Here is a 21,269-nt window from a genome sequence, read left to right as displayed (position 1 = left end):
CCCCGAATTTGACCCTTATAAAAAGGGTAAGAACCCTTTTTTTTCACCAGATTTGCCCAGAAATTTCCAGAAAATTGAAGAGAGAGAGAGGGGGGATCAGAAAGTGAGCAATTTTCAAGCGAGGAGTATTAATCGAAGCTCGGATAAACATATGGATGTGATTCTAGTATGGTTTTGCGGTGGATTAAAGGTAGATATTGAAGATACCCCTGTTTTAACAAGAATAAGGTATGAATCTCCTATTATTAATGTTAATTTTGGTTTATTTACGGAGATAAAGTCGTTAAATAATTGTATAGCGAGTTGGTTGGTTATGGAAATTGGGAAACATCGTGTGGGATGTTTTATGGTACATATTGGTGTTGGAGATGATGCTATTGATGTTGGTATTGTTATTGTTGTTGTTGGTTGCTGAATTGTGATTTCGGGCTAGGAATATAAACAGGGGAGGTGTTGTCCGAATTTCGGCAGATTATAAACGGAATTAAATTGAAGGCTTAAGATGAGCGTATGACATTGAGCCTAATAATAGTATGAATGGTTTATATGTAGATTTACGAGATTGGAAGGATAAACGTTGAACGACTAAGGCGACCGAAAGGTATGTTAAGGCTCGTCCCTTTCTTTCAAAGGCATGATCCCTATGTTATGATTTCATAAATATTTCCATATCTTCCTTGCTATCAAAAGTTAAAAGTCTATGATTCCAAGGCATGATTCCCTTCCTGATAACCCATAAATGGTTTAAAAATGTCTGTAGTTTTTCCATAACAAAGGTTTATGATTTTGTAAGCTTTTATGACTACAACGACGGACATGTTTTTGTAATGACAACGATGAGAATATGTTTACAATGATTATGATGACAATGGTTTCATGTTTGAAAGTCTCAAGTTGGGGATTCAATATGAATATGAGAATATTGAGCATTTCTTGATCCTCAATTTTATTCCTTGATTATGACTCTATTTTCTAAAGACTTCAAAGTATATGAATTGACGCCTTATGAGATTTATGATCTTATTCTATGTTTTCTCTTGATGCTATTCTTCATTGATAGTCTCTCCTTATAATAATTTTTCCTTCAAGGTGAGATAAAGCGATGATGATTATTCCATAATATAATCGGAGGTTACCGACCTTACGTCAATCCGATAGCGACATAACTTTCCTTGGGCTCTCCTGCATGCTGCTTATATGATATATGTATATGTATATGGGAACGAGAGCCAGAGCGCTATAGACGCGTAACCACCTGATCAGTTGGTATTAGATAGATGCGTAACCACCTGATCAGTTGGTATTATATGATATGATACCATCCCGGACGCGGGACATATGTGGCTAAATGGATCGGAGCCGACGCCTCGGCAACATGATATGTTCTATTTTCTGTACATATGAACAAGAAATGTTTTTCAAAGAAACCTAAGCATGCATGGCATTCGCCCTAAGATGACACTCACATGTACAGGTTACTCTCTTACCTCACGATATGCTCTATATTTCCGTTCTGTTATTATTCATACTTTACATCCCTTACTATGTTACTATTCATGCCTTACATACTCGGTACATTATTCATACTGTCGTCCCTTCTTGTGGACGCTGCGTTCATGCCCACAGGATCGGGTAGCCAGTCGGACGATTCACAGCAGTAGGACCTCCCCTCAGCAGCAGTCAGTACACTCCATTGATCCGGAGCTACACCCCTTTTGGTATGCTATTCGGTAACGTACATATATGGGTATGGCAGGGCCTTGTCCTGTCCTTTCTACAGTCTGTATTCTTAGAGGTCTGTACACAGTGATATGTAGTCGTGTTTTCATGCACCCCGTCAGCACTTATTTTGTTGTACAGCATATATGTAGCGGCCAAATCGTCTTGCGCTGTTACTCTCAGTGTTTATATTTATTTGTATGCGTTGGCCGTGAGTTCCCGGTACGGTGTCTTTTATGATTATTGTTCGGGAGATAGTATAGCACAGTTGTAGATTGTATATGGGCCCAGGACAATCAATGAGAAGTAAACGCAAGCATAGGAGTGCTTGGCCAGTAATGGTCGAGCACTTGTCACGGCTCATCGGTTTGGGTCGTGACAAAAGTGGTATCAGAGCAATTCGTCCTAGGGATTTTCTATAGACCGTGTCCGGTAGAGTCCTGTTTATGGGTGTGAAGCCGGCCACACTTATAAACAGGAAGCTGCAGGGCATTTAGGAATCATTGACCTTTTTTTCTATCTTATATCGTGCGATAGAGCCAGAGTCTAGAAGAGATCGTTTCTAACCCCTTTTCCTGTAGGAAAGTGCTGACTGAGGAAAGATGAAGAGATCAGCCTCAGATAGTGGGAGTGCTAAGAAGGCCTCCAGAGTTGATCCAGGACCCCAAGCTCCAGGACCGAGCAGAAGGAGCCTCAGTTATTCTATTGAGACTGATCCCTCGGAGGACCCAGCGACGATTCCTCCAGAGTTCTTGACTCCCAGGGAGGAGGACCCCTCAGATGACAGCTATGACACAGATCCGTCTAAGTATTCGTCTGGGACACCGAAGGAGGAGATTCCTGAGGCCGTGCCAGCTGCTCCAATGGCAGGGCACTACGTTAGACCAGCCTCCCCGGTGAGTGTTACGGATTTCTCTAGCCCTCTATCCTGGTCGTCGGTAAACCAGGAGTTGCCCGGTTATTTATATCCCTCGGACTCAGATGAGAGAGATGATGAAGGCCAGACGAGCGGATGGTGGGTAGACGATGACGAGGAGTACACTTCACCTTATAGTCCCCCAGATCAGACTAGAGACCAATCGGCTACAGGTATATGAGCCCTTATTGGAATTTTCTATGTATGTGCATTTTCTGTAGATTATTATTTAATAGTGGCGAGCGGAAACCCAAAGAGCCTGATAACCGAGTATTTATAAGTAACGGCGACCAAGGTGTGTTCGCTACCATTGGGAATCTGTAAATCTAGGACGGAAAGTAGTCATACATACAGATGAAAGGTGGATATTGAGGATTGAAAAGGCAAAATTAGTAAGTGTATAGTTAGAAGAGTAAAAGATCCTTTCTAATTCGGAGGAAGACGCAGTACGAGAATGTTTTGGAATCTGTCAAGACTTCAGCTTGCTCTAGATTATGCGGTGAGGTAGATGTGATCATGCCAGCATTAACGCACCGGATTTCATCAGAGTTTCAAGGTTAAGCGTGCTGGGGTGAGAGAAATATTAGGATGGGTGACCCCCTGGGAAGTGTACTAAAAGTTCTATAAATTTAAACATAAGACATGAATGAGAAGCTAGAGTAGCCTAAGGAAAATTAGAGTGTGCAGAGTGGTTGGAAACCTTAAGAGGTCACGTAGGACGTGAAAAGAAAGAAAGTACATCACAGCTCTAGAATTAGTACGAGTTTAAGTAGCGTTTGGAAATACCTTGCAAGTGAGGGGTTAGAAAATGTACATATGTATGCATATGATACCCCATTTATAGTTGTATCAGCGGGTATGTGTATCCCAGCAACCGACATTGGGGTATATTGAAGGCATTGATCGAACAGGGTAATAAAATGCAAGTGACAAAAGAATGTTACCAGATAAGCTGATGTTACTTTCACTACAGGCTAGGCTTGGAAGGTTCTAATCCAACGACTTCTGGGAAGGAGAGAAAGTGAATATATGGAAGGTAAGGAGACCAAAATATCAAAAGTAAGAAATATGAGTGATTGGAGCCTCGACAGAGACAATGGGCAAAGCACGAGACTATGTGGGTAAAAATTCGAAGGTAGGCATGTGAAAGGGATAAAGTGTGGTAGTATGGAACAAAAGAGGAATGTGTGGGGCTCGAGAACCGAATTCAATAAGTGGGGCTAAAAGGATAGTGACAACGACAAGGAATGTGAAGTAAGAAAAAGAATGATTAGGCCTTGCAACGATGCTAAAAGCTTTCCAACTCTCGAAAGATATATTTATAAAGGGATAAATGTGTAGCCATATTGATATGGTTGCCTCGGATATAGAGAAGCTTTCCTAAAAAGTGACTTAAGAATAGAACGGATTTGCACGTTTCAAGGAATATTTCACGAACTCCAGGGTCGATATTGCAAATAACAAGAGAAGAAAGGTGCTCGAGGAGGGAGAAACCTAAGGAAGGTTAAGGATGAAAGTACAAAAGGAATACTAATGGGTTGGTCGAAGGAAGAAGAGAGCATTTAGGAGTAAAGTAACTGGAAATCTTTAACCATGGGAGTAAGAAGGATACTTTAACGAGTTGGCGGTAGGAAACCGATTACTCATTGAGGAAAGAACGAGGATGATGAGTCGACATAATTAACTAGAAAATAAATGACACAGAATAGGAATTCATGTGAAGACCGAGAGATTCGATCATAGAGGAAATTGAATGAAATGTAAGGAACGTGCATAGAAGACAACCCGGTCGTAGCATCAGAAAGATAGATAAAGGTTCGATGAACGAGGATAGAGAGAGTGTAAACTGTAAGAATTCTGTGCTAAGAGCAAAAGTAGCAGGACGCTCGAAAAACTTAGATGCACAGCTGCGACATAAACGCGTAGTTAAGAAGGCTTATGAGTAAGTGAGCTAAGCGGGTGAAAGGAATAGTAGTGGATGGAAGGGTATGGAAATGTTGGAAAAAAAATGATGATATAGACATAAATGAAAGAAGAACTCAAGATAAGAAGAATTCTAGATATGTTATAAGCAAAGTCGGGAATAGAAAAACAAGGAGTAAGGTATAATCGAAGACTTCATAAAGGACGTGGTGAATCTCGATGTCCCCATTAACTTGCAGGTCCGGAAAAACGTTAGTCATAAAAAGACAGAGGTGTGAAAAGACGAAAAAGAAGGCATCGGAATTGGATACCCTTATGATTATTCCAATTGAATACAAGAGTGTAACTAGCAAAAAGGATAAATAAGGCAGACCATATGATGACAAAACCCCGACCTTGAGAAGGTCGTAAGGGCGGCAGATAATTGTCGAAGACGATGGATATTCGAAAGCTATTGGTGTATTAGGACCTCCTTAATAAGGGGGGAAGAACATATCGGACTTGAAAGGAATTATTACGTTCTCAAGCCCCAGACGAAGAAATTTATTAGCTCGGGGCCAGAGTTCGAAACATATCGGCATATCAGGAAGGTATCAGAAAGAAGCAGAAACGAATTGACAATAAGTGTACCATGAGGCAGACATAGGGAGAAAGTATGGAAGACAACTCAAGGGAATTCTTCATGCCGACATGAGCTACGACATTTCTGGACTATGATTTGAATCCCTCGTATCAAGCAACATTGCGCAATACCTAAGTGTGCAGCGACGTGTCCTAAAAGGTAATAAAGAGAGCAAGAAAAGTCTCCGAGCTAAGTTCACAAAGGATAATGGAGAGGATGATAAATCCAAAGGACATTTCGGATGACAACGACTATTATAAAGAAAGTAACAACGATTGGTAGTTTGGAATTTTTTTTTTAAGGAAAGAAAGAACGCTGCTCCTACGAATGGAAATAAAAGAGTTCACTGGATATTAGAAAATAGTTCATGGACCACTAATTATACTGAACATGAGAGCATATGCTATGGAATTATATGAACCGTCAACGTGAAGCTATGCCCAACTACAATTGTAAGAAGGTCACACCGGAAAGCCAACAAGGAATAACGACTAACAAAATGATCGTCGATACAAGGAAATCGAAGATAAGTCTACTTGTGTCGCAAGAGAGTTATAATAGAAGAATTGCGATAGTCCTATGCTTTTGGGATTGTGTTGAGAGATGTGAGGGAAGGAAATAAAGAAAAAGTTATAGCAGGAGCTCAAAGATGTTGCGAGCTATGAAATTAGTTTAACTCGAATTATAACTTTGCCATAAGTGTAACTGGAATGCGAAGGATAATAAATGGTGAAGAAACATTACGTATATACATATTTTGGATATTGATATAACTATCCTTGGAAAGGAACATAATCATTATGCTCATTAGCGACAAAGTCATGATTGGATAAATATTTGGAATGTAAGATTAAGAGGGATTGTGACAAAGATGTAAAAGAACAGGGAGCCGAACTAATGAACTACAGGGAGTCGATGCAGTGTATGTCTAAGATCAACATGTATAAAAAGGATAGCCCGAGATGGTACCAAAGAGATAAACGCAAAGAATGTGTCGTATATGAGCAAGGTAATTGCCCACTAGCAGGGAAACAAGGAGCGAGAAAAAGAGAATACTTACAGATCGATGAATAGTTATGGCATGATAAGAAAGACTACAATAATGGAGACAAAACAAGAGTGAGGTGCTAATTAATTTCCAACCATGTACATGAGGACAAAGAAGTGGAAGAAGCTGACTGAAAACAATGAAAGAATAAGGGAAGATGAGAAGAAACTGAACCAAGTTAAAGTCTAAGCAAACGGTAATCGGACCCTAAGGGATAAATAACGGTTCTAAGGAATCAAAGATGGTGTTGTGGGTCGGCAATACTGCAACATTCGAGGACGAATGTTTCTAAGGGGGGAAGGATATTACACCCCGTAGTTTCTATACGTTGAGTTAGGGTTAAGTAAAACCACTTTGGAATATAAGGAGCATATTAAGTATATTTAATAAGTGAAGGATGTATATAAGATATACCGGAAGGTTTTATAAGGAAATGAGTGGAATAAATGAAGTAGTACGACTTGGGGGACGCATATCTCTTAGCATATGACGTGTTTTAAGGTGAAACAAAATCCTAAAATGACGTTCGTCTAGTCTAGTTTCCAACGCAATAAACCGCTCGTCAATAGGAGATCGGAGTAGAGAATTATAAACTTTACAAGTTCAGCTGACAGAGCAGAAACGCATGCTACAGTAACCCCGACCCGAATTTGACCCTTATAAAAAGGGTAAGAACCCCTTTTTTTCACCAGATTTGCCCAGAAATTTCCATAAAATTGAAGAGAGAGAGAGAGGGGGGGATCACAAAGTGAGCAATGTTCAAGCAAGGAGTATTAATCGAAGCTCGGATAAACGCATGAATGTGATTCTAGTATGGTTTTTCGGTTGATTAAAGGTAGATATTGAAGATACCTCTGTTTTAACAACAATAAGGTATGAATCTCCTATTATTAATGTTAATTTTGGTTTATTTACGGAGATAAAGTCGTTAAATAATTGTATAGCGAGTTGGTTGGTTATGGAAATTGGGAAACATCGTGTGGGATGTTTTATGGTACATATTGGTGTTGGAGATGATGTTATTGATGTTGGTATTGTTATTGTTATTGTTGTTGTTGGTTGCTGAATTGTGATTTCGGGCTAGGCATATAAACAGGGGAGGTGCTGCCCGAATTTCGGCAGATTATAAACGGAATTAAATTGAAGGCTTAAAATGAGCGTATAACATTGAGCCTAATAATAGTATAAATGGTTTATATGTAGATTTACGAGCTTGGAAGGATAAACGTTGAACGACTAAGGCGACCGAAAGGTATGTTAAGGCTCGTCCCTTTATTTCAAAGGCATGATCCCTATGTTATGATTTCACAAATGTTTCCATATCTTCCTTGCTATCAAAAGTTAAAAGTCTATGATTCCAAGGAATGATTCCCTTCCTGATAACCCGTAAATGTTTTCCAAAATGTCCGTAGCTTTTCCATAACAAAGGTTTATGATTTTTTAAGCTTATATGACTACAATGACGGACATGTTTTTGTAATGACAACGATGATGTCAAAGATGAGAATATGTTTACAATGATTATGATGAGAATTGTTTCATGTTTGAAAGTCTCAAGTTGTGGATTCAATATGAATATGAGAATATTGAGCTATTTCTTGATCCTCAATTTTATTCCTTGATTATGACTCTATTTTCTAAAGACTTCAAAGTATATGAATTGACGCCTTATGAGATTTATGATCTTATTCTATGTTTTCTCTTGATGCTATTCTTCATTGATAGTCTCGCCTTATAATAATTTTTCCTTCAAGGTGAGATAAAGCGATGATGATTATTCCATAATATAATCGGAGGTTACCGACCTTACGTCACTCCGATAGAGACATAACTTTCCTTGGGCTCTCCTGCATCCTGCTTATATGATATGTGTATATGATATATGTATATGTATATGGGAAAGAGGGCCAGAGCGCTATAGACGCGTAACCACCTGATCAGTTGGTATTATATAGACGTGTAACCACCTGATCAGTTGGTATTATATAGACGCGTAACCACTTGATCAGTTGGTATTATATGGGAAAGAGGGCCAGAGCGCTATAGACGCGTAACCACCTGATCAGTTGGTATTATATGATATGATACCATCCCGGACGCGGGACATATGTGGCTAAATGGATCGGAACCGACGCCTCGGCAACATGATATGTTCTATTTTCTGTACATATGAACAAGAAATGTTTTTCAAAGAAAGCTAAGCATGCATGGCATTCGCCCTAAGATGACACTTACATGTACATGTTACTCTCTTATCTCACGATATGCTCTATATTTCCATTCTGTTATTATTCATACTTTACATCCCTTACTATGTTACTATTCATGCCTTACATACTCGGTACATTATTCGTACTGACGTCCCTTCTTGTGGACGTTGCATTCATTCCCGCAGGATCAGGTAGCCAGTCGGATGATTCACAGCAGTAGGACCTCCCCTCAGCAGCAGTCAGTACGCTCCATTGATCCGGAGCTACACCTCTTTTGGTATGGTATTCGGTTACGTACATATATGGGTATGGCAGGGCCTTGTCCTGTCCTTTCTACAGTCTGTATTCTATAGAGGTCTGTAGACAGTGATATGTAGTCGTGTTGTCATGCACCCCCATCAGCACTTATTTTGTTGTACAGCATATATGTAGCGGCCAAATCGGCTTGCGCTGTTACTCTCAGTGTTTATATTTATATGTATGCGTTGGCCGTGAGTTCCCGGTACGGTGTCTTTTATGATTATTGTTCGGGAGATAGTATAGCACAGTTGTAGATTGTACATGGGCCCAGGACAGACAGTGAGAAGTAAACGCAAGCATAGGAGTGCTTGGCCAGTAATGGTCGGGCACTTGTCACGGCTCATCGGTTTGGGTCGTGACATGTGGGAACTTACCTTTTTCACCTCGGTAAGCGAACCCTCAACCCAATGATAATAAAGGCATAAATAAATAAGAAATACACCCAGGGTCTGGTCTAATCCATACAAGAGCATCTAAATGAAAATATACAAGTCTGGAATATAATAGTACATCAAATCTGTCTATGTCTCAGAATGGAAAAGTAAGACATAATAAGAGGAGTCTTCAAGGCAGCGGACGTCTCGTGCTCACCCTGAAAACTTGAAGTTGTACTGATGGCGACTATCAGCCACGGGAGATGAAAGCAGACCTAACCTGAAACTTTGTATTCATAAAAGGATGCAGCAAGTACAAGTCAATACAAAACCGCAGAACTGGTAGGTATCATCGGCCGACTAAGTATAGCTAACATAATTCAGACAAATAAGTAGGATAGGCAGATAAATCAACAAGTATAAATCACACACAATCAGAAACAGGTATCCGTCATTACCTAGGTTGAAGCATCGAAACCCAAGTATGCCAAGTCGCAATATATATCCAATTTGAAATCAACAGCATAAGTAAAACACCGGATCATCACAATATAAGCCAAAATGCAATGCAGTGTACACATGTACTCCGGACGGAAGTATCAACATCCAGTAGCACAACCCATGGGGGACCCACAAAGTCCATGTACTCACTCATCCATGATTCTAGGACAATCATCGGACATCGGACTCTCACATCACACAATCCACGATTCTGGGACATCTATCAGACATCGAACTACTCGCATCACTCGCACACAATCCACGATTCCAGGACAACCATCGGATATCGGACTACTCACATCACTCTCATGCAAACTGAGCTCAGCTCATCATAGTGTTTCATCAAGTATCAACAATATATCAGGAGAGATGTGAATGCGTGCGATGTATGAGTCAACATGAATAATCAGATCAATATCAAAAGTACAACACATGGGTACGCCAACAATATCATGAAAGATTACACAAGTCATATAGAATACTATCCTCAAAATCAAATGCCAACAAGTAAGGCACCACAATATCATGAACAATATATCTCAATAGTCTCCAATATCCACTATCACTATGTTACATCAAGCCCACAACAATAGGACAACTCAATCACAACACAACTGGGTGGCTAGCCCCAATCACACAAGAGGGCCCAACCTAATACAATATCCAACCCAACTTCATACCCGAAGGATTACATGCTTTCTCGGACAATAAAATCTAAATATATGTTTCGCTACACGAAGTCTCACCAAGGGTAAGTCATAACCTACCTGGATAGCCGAACAGCAAACACCAATAATCACTCATTCGCTTTCCCCTTCCGATGAGCCTCAAGATCAAGAAAGTCTAGGCATATTCGAAATCTAGATTAGAAATCATGAAGATCGATACCTATATTGCTATCATTCGATTTAGGTCAAAACCTAGCCCTAGAATTTGGGGAAATGAGGCCTACAAGGTCAAAACGGGAATTTCGGGAGTAGAATATCAAATTAAGCACTAGTTGATCAAAACATAATAACTAATTGCTAAATTAACTCAAGGATTCACCTAATTTCGAATTTCAAGTAAAACCTCCATTTTTTAGGTATAAACCCTAACTCTTAGATTCAAGAATCCAACACTAATAATGGAAGATATATGATTAACAACCTTAGATACATCATAATCTAGCATAAACCCAATTAATTTCATCATTAATAAGCTTAGATAGAAAATCCATCAAAATCCACTTTTAATCCTCCATTACTAATGAACTAATCAAGGAAAAGGAATTCTAAGATGATTAGGAACAATGAAATAGCAAGAAGGTTAGGAGAACTTACCACCAAGAATTTTCACCAATAATCCCGAAGAATAGTTCCCAATAGCTCAAATTTCGGAATGGTATTAAATGATGGACAAAGGGCTTTTAAAACTTTATCTAATGAACTAACTGCCCGTCACCCACTTCCGCGACACTAATACCGCTCCAGCGGTTCCCTGACCACTACAGCGATCATGCTCAAATGGCAGTGACCACTCCAGCAGCAAGGTGACCACTTTAGCGCTACCACTGCCAAGGTGCTGGTACGGCCAAAGTGAGCACCAGACACCAGAAACTTCCCAAGTTTTCACACTCCAACTCAAATTTCTGACTTATTCCCGAGGTCATCTACTTGCAAACCACATACACAGACCCACATAAAAATACCCTACAAACACGCTCGTGGCCTCAAAATTCCTAGCGGAGGTCTTGTTGATCGAGTCAATCCCCGATAGCTCAATTTCAACTTCCCAACCCAAGTCCCAAAATGCATCCGAGTGCATTAGGAACCGAACCAAATATACACACAAGTTCTAAATGTCCATCCATACCTCTTAGAATCGACGAATTTTTGAAAAATGTCCATTTACCCAAAAGTCAATTTTGAGTCAACTTTTTTTCTCTTAAAGCCCATATTTCACAAAAAGTCGCCCGAATCAAGTCTAGACACCTCGAGAAGCGTGTCAACGGTCCCCTTGGGTCAAAAGTGAGCTAACCAAGCTCGGAAAGGGGCGAAAATGCCAGAAAGACTATAACGACCAAACGGGTCGTTACACTAGATTTAGAATATAAATAGACTTTCTTGATCTCGAGGCTCAAGGAAAGGAAAGGCTAAGGTGTGATTATTGGTGATATTACTGTTCGACCTTCCAAGTAGGTTACGACTTACCCTTGTTGAGACTTCATGTAGCGAAGCATATATTTAGATGATATTGTCGGAGAAAGCATGTAAACCTTCGGGTATGAAATTGGGTTGGATACTGTCTTAGGTTGGGTCCTGTTGTGTGACTGGGGCTAGCCACCCGTTGTGTTGTGACTTGATTGCTCTATGGTTATTTTGCTTGATGTCGCATGATAATAGTAGATATTGGAGACTAATGACATATCTTCTTCTTGATATTGTGGCACCTCACTTGTTGATGTTGATACGGGGATAGTATTCTATATGACTTGTGTAGACTTTCATGATGTAGTTGGCGTACCCATGCTTGGTACTTGTGATATTGATCTTATTATGGATGTTGATTCATACATTGCACGCATTCTCATCGTTCATGATATACTGTTGATACATTGATGATACTTGAGGAAACACTATGATGAGCTGGGCTCAGTTTGCATGAGAGTGACGTGAGAATCCGATATCCGATGGTTGTCCCAGAATCGTGGATTGAGTGGAGTGACGTGAGAGTCTGATATCCGATGGTTGTCCCAAAATCGTGGATTGAGGCACCCAGTTGTCGAGGTTTGTGCCGGAACCTTAAGGTACATGGAATTAGCGGGTCCCCCATGGGTTGTGCTACCGAGATGTCGATACTTTCGTCCAGAGTACATGTGTACACAGCATTGCATTGTATTTGCATTCATACGTTATTGCATTGCATTGCATCATGGCTTATATTGTGATGATCTGGTGATTTATTTGTATTGTTGGGTTCTTATTGGATATATTAAGACTTGGCACACTTGGGTTTAGATGTTTCCACCTAAGTGATGATGTGTACTTGGTTCTGATTGTGGTTGACTTATACTTGTTGATTTATCTTCTTATCTTGCTTTATTATCTAAATTATGTTAGCTATACTTAGAGCCCATTTGGCTTAGCTGATAAGTTGCTGAAAACAGCTTATAAGCTGTTTTTTTTAGCTTTTTTAAGTGTTTGGCTGACCAGCTTATTAGTCATTTTGTGCTTAAAATAAACCCAAAAAAATAAGTTGGCCCGTTTGGCTTAGCTTAAAAAAAACAGCTTATAAGCTGCTTTTTTAAGCCCATCCAAACAGGCTCTTAGTCGGCCTATGATACCTACCAGTACTGTAGTTTTGTACTGACCTGCACTTGTTACATTCTTTTATGAATGCAGAATTCCAGGTTGGATCTACTTCTGATTCTCGTGGCTAATAGTTGCCCCGAGAGTTTCTTAGAGCCTACAGGTGAGCACGAGACGTCTTCCGCCTTGAAGATTCCTCTTATTTATGTCTTATTTTCCTATTCCGAGACATATTCGGACGTGATGTATTATTGATATTCTAGACTTGTAGATTTTAGTTAGATGCTCTTGTATGACCAGACCAGATACTGGGGCGGATTTCATTTACATCTGCATTTTCTTATTTATATTATAATTGTGAGACTTTTGCTATTTTACTTCTTTCGCTATTTGCTATTATTTGTGAATGTTGAATTAAGGGTTCGCCTATCGAGGTGAAAAAGGTAGGTGCCCACGCGACTTAGTGAAATTGGGTCGTGACACTCATTGGGATGATAATGATGTGCATTAAAAACATATTGAAGGGGTTTTTGATATTGGTGAGCAACAAGTAGCATTTCATATAAAGAATTCCACCTAGTACAAACTTCTTTTGGAATTTTTCTAACTGGCAATTTTTGCTCAACACAAAATTTTTAGAACATATTAATTCTACTTTGCTTATGAGCGTTAAAAACATATTGATAAGCGTATTGTATTTTTTTTTTAGAGAACTATCAAATAAATCAAGACCATCTTTTACAACTAAATTAAAAACATGGCATGCACATCGGACACGAAAAATATCAACGTAAATTGGGAAAACTCTTATGGCCATAAGTTCAGCACACTTAGTCATGGAAGAAGCATTATCAAATGTAACAGTTAAAACTTTTTCAAGAAGACCATATAATTGCAAAATTTCTTGAACATTTGTAGAAATATAAGAACCTGTTTTTTTCTCATCAATATATTTATAACCAAGTATACATTTTTGCATATTCCAATTATGGTCAACCCAACGTGCCGTAACACATAAATAATCATTTCCATTGACACTACGACCTATATCAGAAGTGACAGACACTCTACAATCTAAGCGATGGAACATACAATGCATATACTGACAATAATCACTCTGAAATTTGAAAACATCAGCTCTAAGTGGATCTAGGAATACATTGAAAAGTAGGGTTATACATAGCTCTAATATAATGCACCAAAACAGGGGTTAGAAGGAACACTAAAATTCAAGCCACAAACTGCAACCATTTTAGCTAGTTCTTCACGATCTCTATCTATATTATATTATAAGCAATTTTTGTGATAGCGAGGTTAGAAAAATTTGAGTTTGTTGGACCATATTAGATCCCCCAACGGATCCACCGGGAACGAAACTAGTAGCGCCGCTCGGTGGGTCGTCAAGTCTGACTTCTATTCGAGTATCAAGTATGGTTTTCCAACACATTTTTCAAGTGTCTATCTAAACCACCCATCTCACCTGCCCCTTCACCGGATCCGTGTTTTTTTACACCTTTACATTTGTTACAAGTAGCGTAAAGCTTTTCATCATCAAGAGTCATGAATCTCCATACGGGACTCGTTCTAGGACGTTGCACCTTAGTCTTACCCCGAGTAGGAGGTTTAGGGGGAAGACCAGCTCCAGACTGAGATGGAGTCCGAGTTGGAGCTTTGGTAACGGGACTAGTAGATGTAGGTGTCTCATTTAAATCTAATTTCTCTCCTTCATTTTCTTCTAAATTTTCAAATTGATCAAAATCTAAATTACCATAAGCTCTTTCTAAGGTTTCATTTTCCAAATCTAAATCTTCGGGAATAAGAGGAAAAGCGGGGTGAGAACTAAATCAGTTTCATCAACATGAGTGAAATCTTCCGTATTATTTCTAACTTGAATTTTAGATTTACTAGAAGAACCACGTTTACGGCCACTACCACGGCTAAAAGGTTTAGGGATATCGACAGTCACACCTAAAACAAATTTAGACATATTTTCAAATACAATAAAATAAAATATCAAAATCTATTGAAATAAAAGACGCAAATAAAATGCAAGAATTAAATAAATTAAAGGATGGAACGAGTGTACCAAGCGTCTGCGTAAAAGCAGACGCAACTGTACACGTTGAAATTGAGATTTGGTTATTTGAAGCTTGAAAACTCCTCCAAATTCCAAAATTCAAATATTGCCCAATTCACCAAAATAATAATATTTCACCAAATATGATTAAAAAATATTAGAGAGAGAGAGAGATAATTGATGGATGATTTGTGTGAAAATGAATAAGAAAGAAAAGATATTTATAGTTTAGAATTTGGGTTAAATTGCAATTTATTAAACTTTGGGGGTGAAAATATTTTTTGGGGGGTGGGGGACTCCAAAGACGGCTATATAGACTCCAACGGTCTGATTTTAACTTTTTTTTTTTTTAAATCCGGCGGGTTTGGACCGGGTCAGCCGGCCGGTACCGGGACTTTCCTAGACGTCCATCCCACGACCCGTCCCCCTACCCTCCTAAACCCGAACCCCCTAAAACCACTGGGACAGGGACGATCCGGTACCAGATCGGGCCGGAGCCAGGACGGGACCGGGAGTGACCCGGCCCCACTGACACCCTTAGCCGAATCATAGGGTATCAAATTTTGTAAAATAATATAAATATTAAAAATATAAAATTTTGAATAAATAATTATGCTTGCATGAATAAATACAAGTTTTTGTGATATCAATGTGGACTGTCCAATGATGAAGTGTTTGTCAAGGACTCAAGGTCAAGATGATTGAATTCGTCCGAACTTACGAATATGAATAATCAAAGTTTAATTAGAGTTATATTTTCTTACTTATATTAAATTTATGCGGTGTAAATATGTAATTAAGTGTAACTCACTTAATACTTCCATATACATGACATGTTGTATGTTTAGTTCATCTACTTGATTGCTCTGTCATGACTAGAACTCTTATTGTCAACATTAGTCTCCCTGCTGAAAGTGCAATATAAAGTAAGCTTAAAGTTATTATGCAAATTTTGAAGGCAACCCCACGATCTACTTAAACAATTGCTCATAATTAAAATAAATAATCACAAATTCACCTTCAATCTTTTGATTTTTCAGGTTATCAAATGTGTAGGACCAACAGTGCTGGATCAACCTGGATTGTAATCAACAAACATTGGAACACCATACATCGTACTTTTTTATATTGAGTTTTTGTTCACTCATTATTTAACAGATAAAACGGAGTAATTATTATTGGAAGGTGAAGGAACAAATATTACTTGACATCTTAAAGGTTGATACAAACGTTACATTTGTATTAAGTAGTGGAGGATGAAATCAATTCTAAAAAATTGAATAAGTTGCAATAAACGACATTAACTTTGGAAAATGTTCCCACGTACACTTCAATGCCATAATTATTGGTTTCTTCAAATTCTCAAAACAGATATTTTTATTTTTACATTTTTAATGTTCACTTTATTATTTCATTTAATGATAAATTGATGTTTTTGTACAAAAATATTATATAAATAGATTTCAAGTGAAGGTTAAAATGATCGTTCAACATTTGATGGGTATTTTCGTCTTTTAACTTTAGATTTGGTAGCTTCCCATCCATGCAAAGAGATTGAACTGTGACTCTAATTTTTGTACAGCTTGGACGACATCATTTTAAATAATCTATTTAAAGATTTATAACTGAATGTGAGCTTTCACCCCATTGGACATTTAATTTAGGTCCTTCTAAACAAAAACCTTTAACACACAACTCCTTGATGAGTTGGGATCCCCTCCAATGAAGTTTCCTCCAGTAATGTTCAATGGGGTGCTGATTTTTTGACATTTGCCCTATTTATAAATTAATGGAAAAGATCTGTTTAATTTAATAACTAACTTAACCATGGTTCTGTATTCCTTTTCTCACCTCCCATGTCCGTCCATGTGTCCAAGATTGCCACGCATTTTTATTTGCCTTCATTTAGTTGGAATTGTTCAAATCCCAAACATAGCTTGCATTTATGCTTCTCCATGCGCAAATACCCAAAAAACAAAAATCTCTAAATAGATGAATGATCAAAACCAAAATCTCTACACACGAAAATGCTTTTGGGCAAAGAAGTTGGAGCTGTTATGATATGAAAGAGGACTCAGTTGCAAATGGGTTTTGGACAGTGAAATTTTAGGGACGAAAGGATAAAGCTTTTTGAAATTACAGTGAAAAATATAAATAGAAAAGATTGGAGGTAGGTGATGGTACTCAAATTGCAGTAAAACCTATAATTTTAGGGAGAGACCAATGATATAAAATAGGATTGTTCTGGATGACAGTGATACATCATGGAAAAATCCTCTCTTGCACATATTGATGTTATAGCTTCTTACAGACGGAATTCTCAAGTGATGTTGCTCCGTTCGCGGGGGATGGTGATCTGTCTCTCCAAAACCGTTGCCCATCTACGTATTCTTGTACCCATCCACATTTAGACACAGTCATAGGAGATGAAAAAGGGAATAGAGAACCATTGTTAAGTCAGTTGTTAAATTAAATAAATCTTGTCCATTAATTTGTTTGTAGGACACGTGTCAAAAAATCAATACCCCATTGAACATTACTGGAGCAAACTTCATTGGAGGGGATCACAACCCCTCCTTGATACTCATTCTCGGCATGTGTGTTGCACGTGCATGCCCAATCAGGGGTATCAAATTTTGTAAAATAATATCAATAGTATAAAATAAAATTTTGAATAAATAATTATATTTGCATGATTTAGGTCAAGTTTTTATGAAATCAATGTGAATTGTCCAATGATGACTTGTTTTTCAAGGTCAAGAAGATTGAATTCGTTTGAACTTTATTTTTTTGCTAATGGAAGGAGATTTTTTATAACTGAAATAAAGACAGAAGTAAAGCATAGTTTGTGCATTAATTACATGGAATAGTTCTAAATGAACTTATTCCTAAAGAGTCATTTCTGAGTTGCTGAATTAAGAAAGATGGGGCATAATCCCAAAAATTAGATTCTCCCATAGGTTGTCCTTCAGCATTCTTGCCATGGATAGCTAAATCTTGTGCCACTCTGTTCGCCTCCCGGTAAATGTGACTGATTGTTGCCTTCTCCATTGCCTCCATAAGGAACCTGGAATCATGTAGTGTATTAATGTGAGATTGAATGTGTGTTCCTTTTGTGAAATGATCTGATAATACCTGATTATCTACTTCCACCACAAGTGGAAATAGATTTTTGGTGTAAGCCAACTCTAGACCTTGAAATAGTGCTTGGATCTCTGCGTGTAAGGTTGAGTGGGCTGTTATTTTTGCTACAAATCCCTCCACCCATTCTCCTGCCGAGTTACGAATTAAGCCGCTAGTTCCACCTTGGTGATTCCGGTTATTGTATGCCCCGTCAGTATTCAATTTGTAATATGACGGTGGCGGTTTCAACCAGTAGATTTTAATTGTGGTGCCAAGGTTGGAGGGTCTGTTGGTGCATCTGTTTTGCGCCAGGTGATAAAACTCAAGTGCTTGGCTGCTTATTTTCTGTAAGTCCGTGTTGAGGTGGGAATTGTTAAAGAAGTTATTGTTGCAGTTTATCCAAATATTCCACATGGTAATGGGGATTCTATGGTTTGAAGGGAGGACGGTATAACCTGGTGTAGTGCATAGTCTCTTCAACCAGTGTTTGAGGTTAATTTCCAAAGGAGGCTGGATTTGAAGGTCAATCCATATATCCTTTGCTTTGGGGCAAGTAAAGAATATATGGAAGACATCTTCAGTGATTAAACAGTGTTTGTAGAGGTCACCGTGGATGATGTTTCTATTGAATAGAAGAGAGGCGGAAGGTAGTTTGCCATGGATTAACAGCCAAAAGAAATTTTTTAGCTTGTTCAAAGAATTTATTCGCTAGATGCAAGCTTTAGTATCATCTGGCGGGATAGTATTTGTTGCGATATTTTGTTAGTATAGCTTATAGGCTTCTCTAGTTGTACAATTACCCTCTGGAGATCCAATCCAGTATATTGAATCAGAGGTTTCATTGGATAGGGATAGGTGGGAGTTGAGTACTTGGGCTCTAATTGAATGGGGTAAGTCAAAGGATAGGTGGTCAAAGTTCCAAAACTTATTGCTAATAATGGAGCTGAGAGGGATATTGAGTTCGTGTTTCATGAGAGGTCCCTCGACAGTTTGGCGGAGAGTCTTTGTTGACTGTAACCATCGATCTTCCCAAAGATTAATATAACTCCCTGATCCAATAGACCAGGTCGTTCCCCTAGTAAAATTTATTTTAGCTTTAAGAGTACTCCTCTAAATGTACGAATCAGAGCTCCTACAAGTGATAGCATGGTTCCTGTTGGTCATTTTATACTTTGATAGGAGAATAGTTGTCCATAGCATGTTAGGCTTTTGATACATTCGCCAGATAAGGTTAGTTAGGAGAGATATATTCTTCCCTGTGGCAGTGTGGATTCCAATCCCACCTTGGGATTTAGGTTGAGTTACCATCTCCCAATTTGCTAAGTGAATTTGTCGTTTTTCCTCAGTCATCCCCCATATAAAATTGCACTGGATGCGATCTATGTTAGATCTAGTTTTTGCTGGCAATAGATTCAGTTGCATAACATGTACTGGGATAGCATTTAGAACAGATTGTGCTAATGTTACCCTGCCCGCCATAGTAAGCAGTTTTGCTTTCCACCCCTTAAGGCGGATATTCATTCTGTCAATAAGTGATTGATAGTCGGAGCTTGTGGGTTAGAGGTTCGTTATGGGAAATCCTAAATATTTCCCAAAGGTGGTGGCGGGCATGATGTCTAGTCTGGTGGATATATCGGTGATAACCGTTTGACATACATTTTTGGAAAAAATGACTTTGGATTTACTGAAGTTAATCTTTTTGCCAGAGTGTTGTGCAAGCAAGTTAAAAGTGTTGATGATGGCATGAGCGGAGGTAAAATTTGCTTCCACGAAGAGGACTAAGTCATCAGCAAACAATAGGTGGGACAGTTCAGGGCCTGATTGGATAATTTTTATAGGTTTCCAGTTGCTAATATCAGTCTCATGATTAATTCTGCGAGTGAGGGCTTGCATACAAATAATGAATAAGTATGGTGATAACGAGTCCCCTTGTCGAATGCCTCTAGTTGGTTTGAAATACTCACTAGGACGACCATTAATCGTGACTGTAGTGGTGGTAGTGGAAATGCAGTTCATGATTAGATTTATAAGCTGGAGGGGAAAGTTGAGGTCTAACAGGGATTCTCTAATGAAAGACTATTCAAGTCGGTCAAAGGCTTTTTCTAAGTCTATTTTAAGCATCATTTTTGGCTTCGAATGAGAATTGTTTTGAAAAGAATGCATCGCTTCCTGTACTATAATGGCATTATCCACTGATCGCCTACCAGGTATGAAACTACTTTGGTTGGGGCTTATAATATCATTTAGGAAGGGTCGTATACGATTTACAATAATTTTAGTAATAGTTTTGTAAATAGTGTTACAGAGACTGATAGGCCTATATTGGGTGATGTTAGTCGGGTTTTTCACTTTGGGAATTAGCACTACATGAGTATAGATAATGGCTGGTGGGACCATGGAGGATTGGAAGGCATTGATACACGTTTGGGTAACCGCATCTTTAGTTTCATGCCAGAATTTTGGAAAAATAAGGGATGAAGGCCATCCGGGCCTGGAGATTTCAGGGGATTAAAAGAAAAAATGGCCTTGCGGATTTCACTAATGGACAAATCACGAGGAATGTGTTCACTATCCGTTTGGGCTAGGCTATTAGGAGGTCTGAAGGAGGGTGTGGTGGGCTTAATGGTGGATATGAGTCCAGTAGTGTATATATCTTTAAAGTGGTCTAAAACAATGTTGTGAATAACATTTGGGTTATGGGTCCAGTTTCCGCTTGATCTTTTAACCCAATAATCCTATTTTTTCTATTTCTTTGAACTGTGGAAATGTGGAAGAATTTGGTATTAGCATCTCCTTCATTAAGCCACTGGACTCTAGATTTGAGTTTCCAAAAATCTTCCTCACTTTTAAGAATACGAATATGAATAATCAAAGTTTAATTAGATTTATATTTTCTTACTTATTTTATATGTATGCGGTGCAAACAAGTAATAAAGTGTAACTCACTTAATACTTCCATATAGACCAAAATAATTTTTCACTAAAAATTTGATCAAACACTATCAAGCTCCAAAATAAGTTTTCTTAATGAGCACTTTTGATTTGATGAGACTAGAAATAAATCTTTTCATATTTGGCAAAGATCCGACCCCCCTTTTTTCTTCAAAATATCAAAAAAAAAAAAAAATAGAAAACAAAAATGGAAACATAAAAAGCGGAATTACCT

Source organism: Lycium barbarum, chromosome 4 (genome assembly GCF_019175385.1).
Source record: "Lycium barbarum isolate Lr01 chromosome 4, ASM1917538v2, whole genome shotgun sequence".
In the NCBI taxonomy this organism is placed as follows: Eukaryota; Viridiplantae; Streptophyta; class Magnoliopsida; order Solanales; family Solanaceae; genus Lycium; species Lycium barbarum.
Note: the sequence above shows the minus strand (reverse complement) of the source record.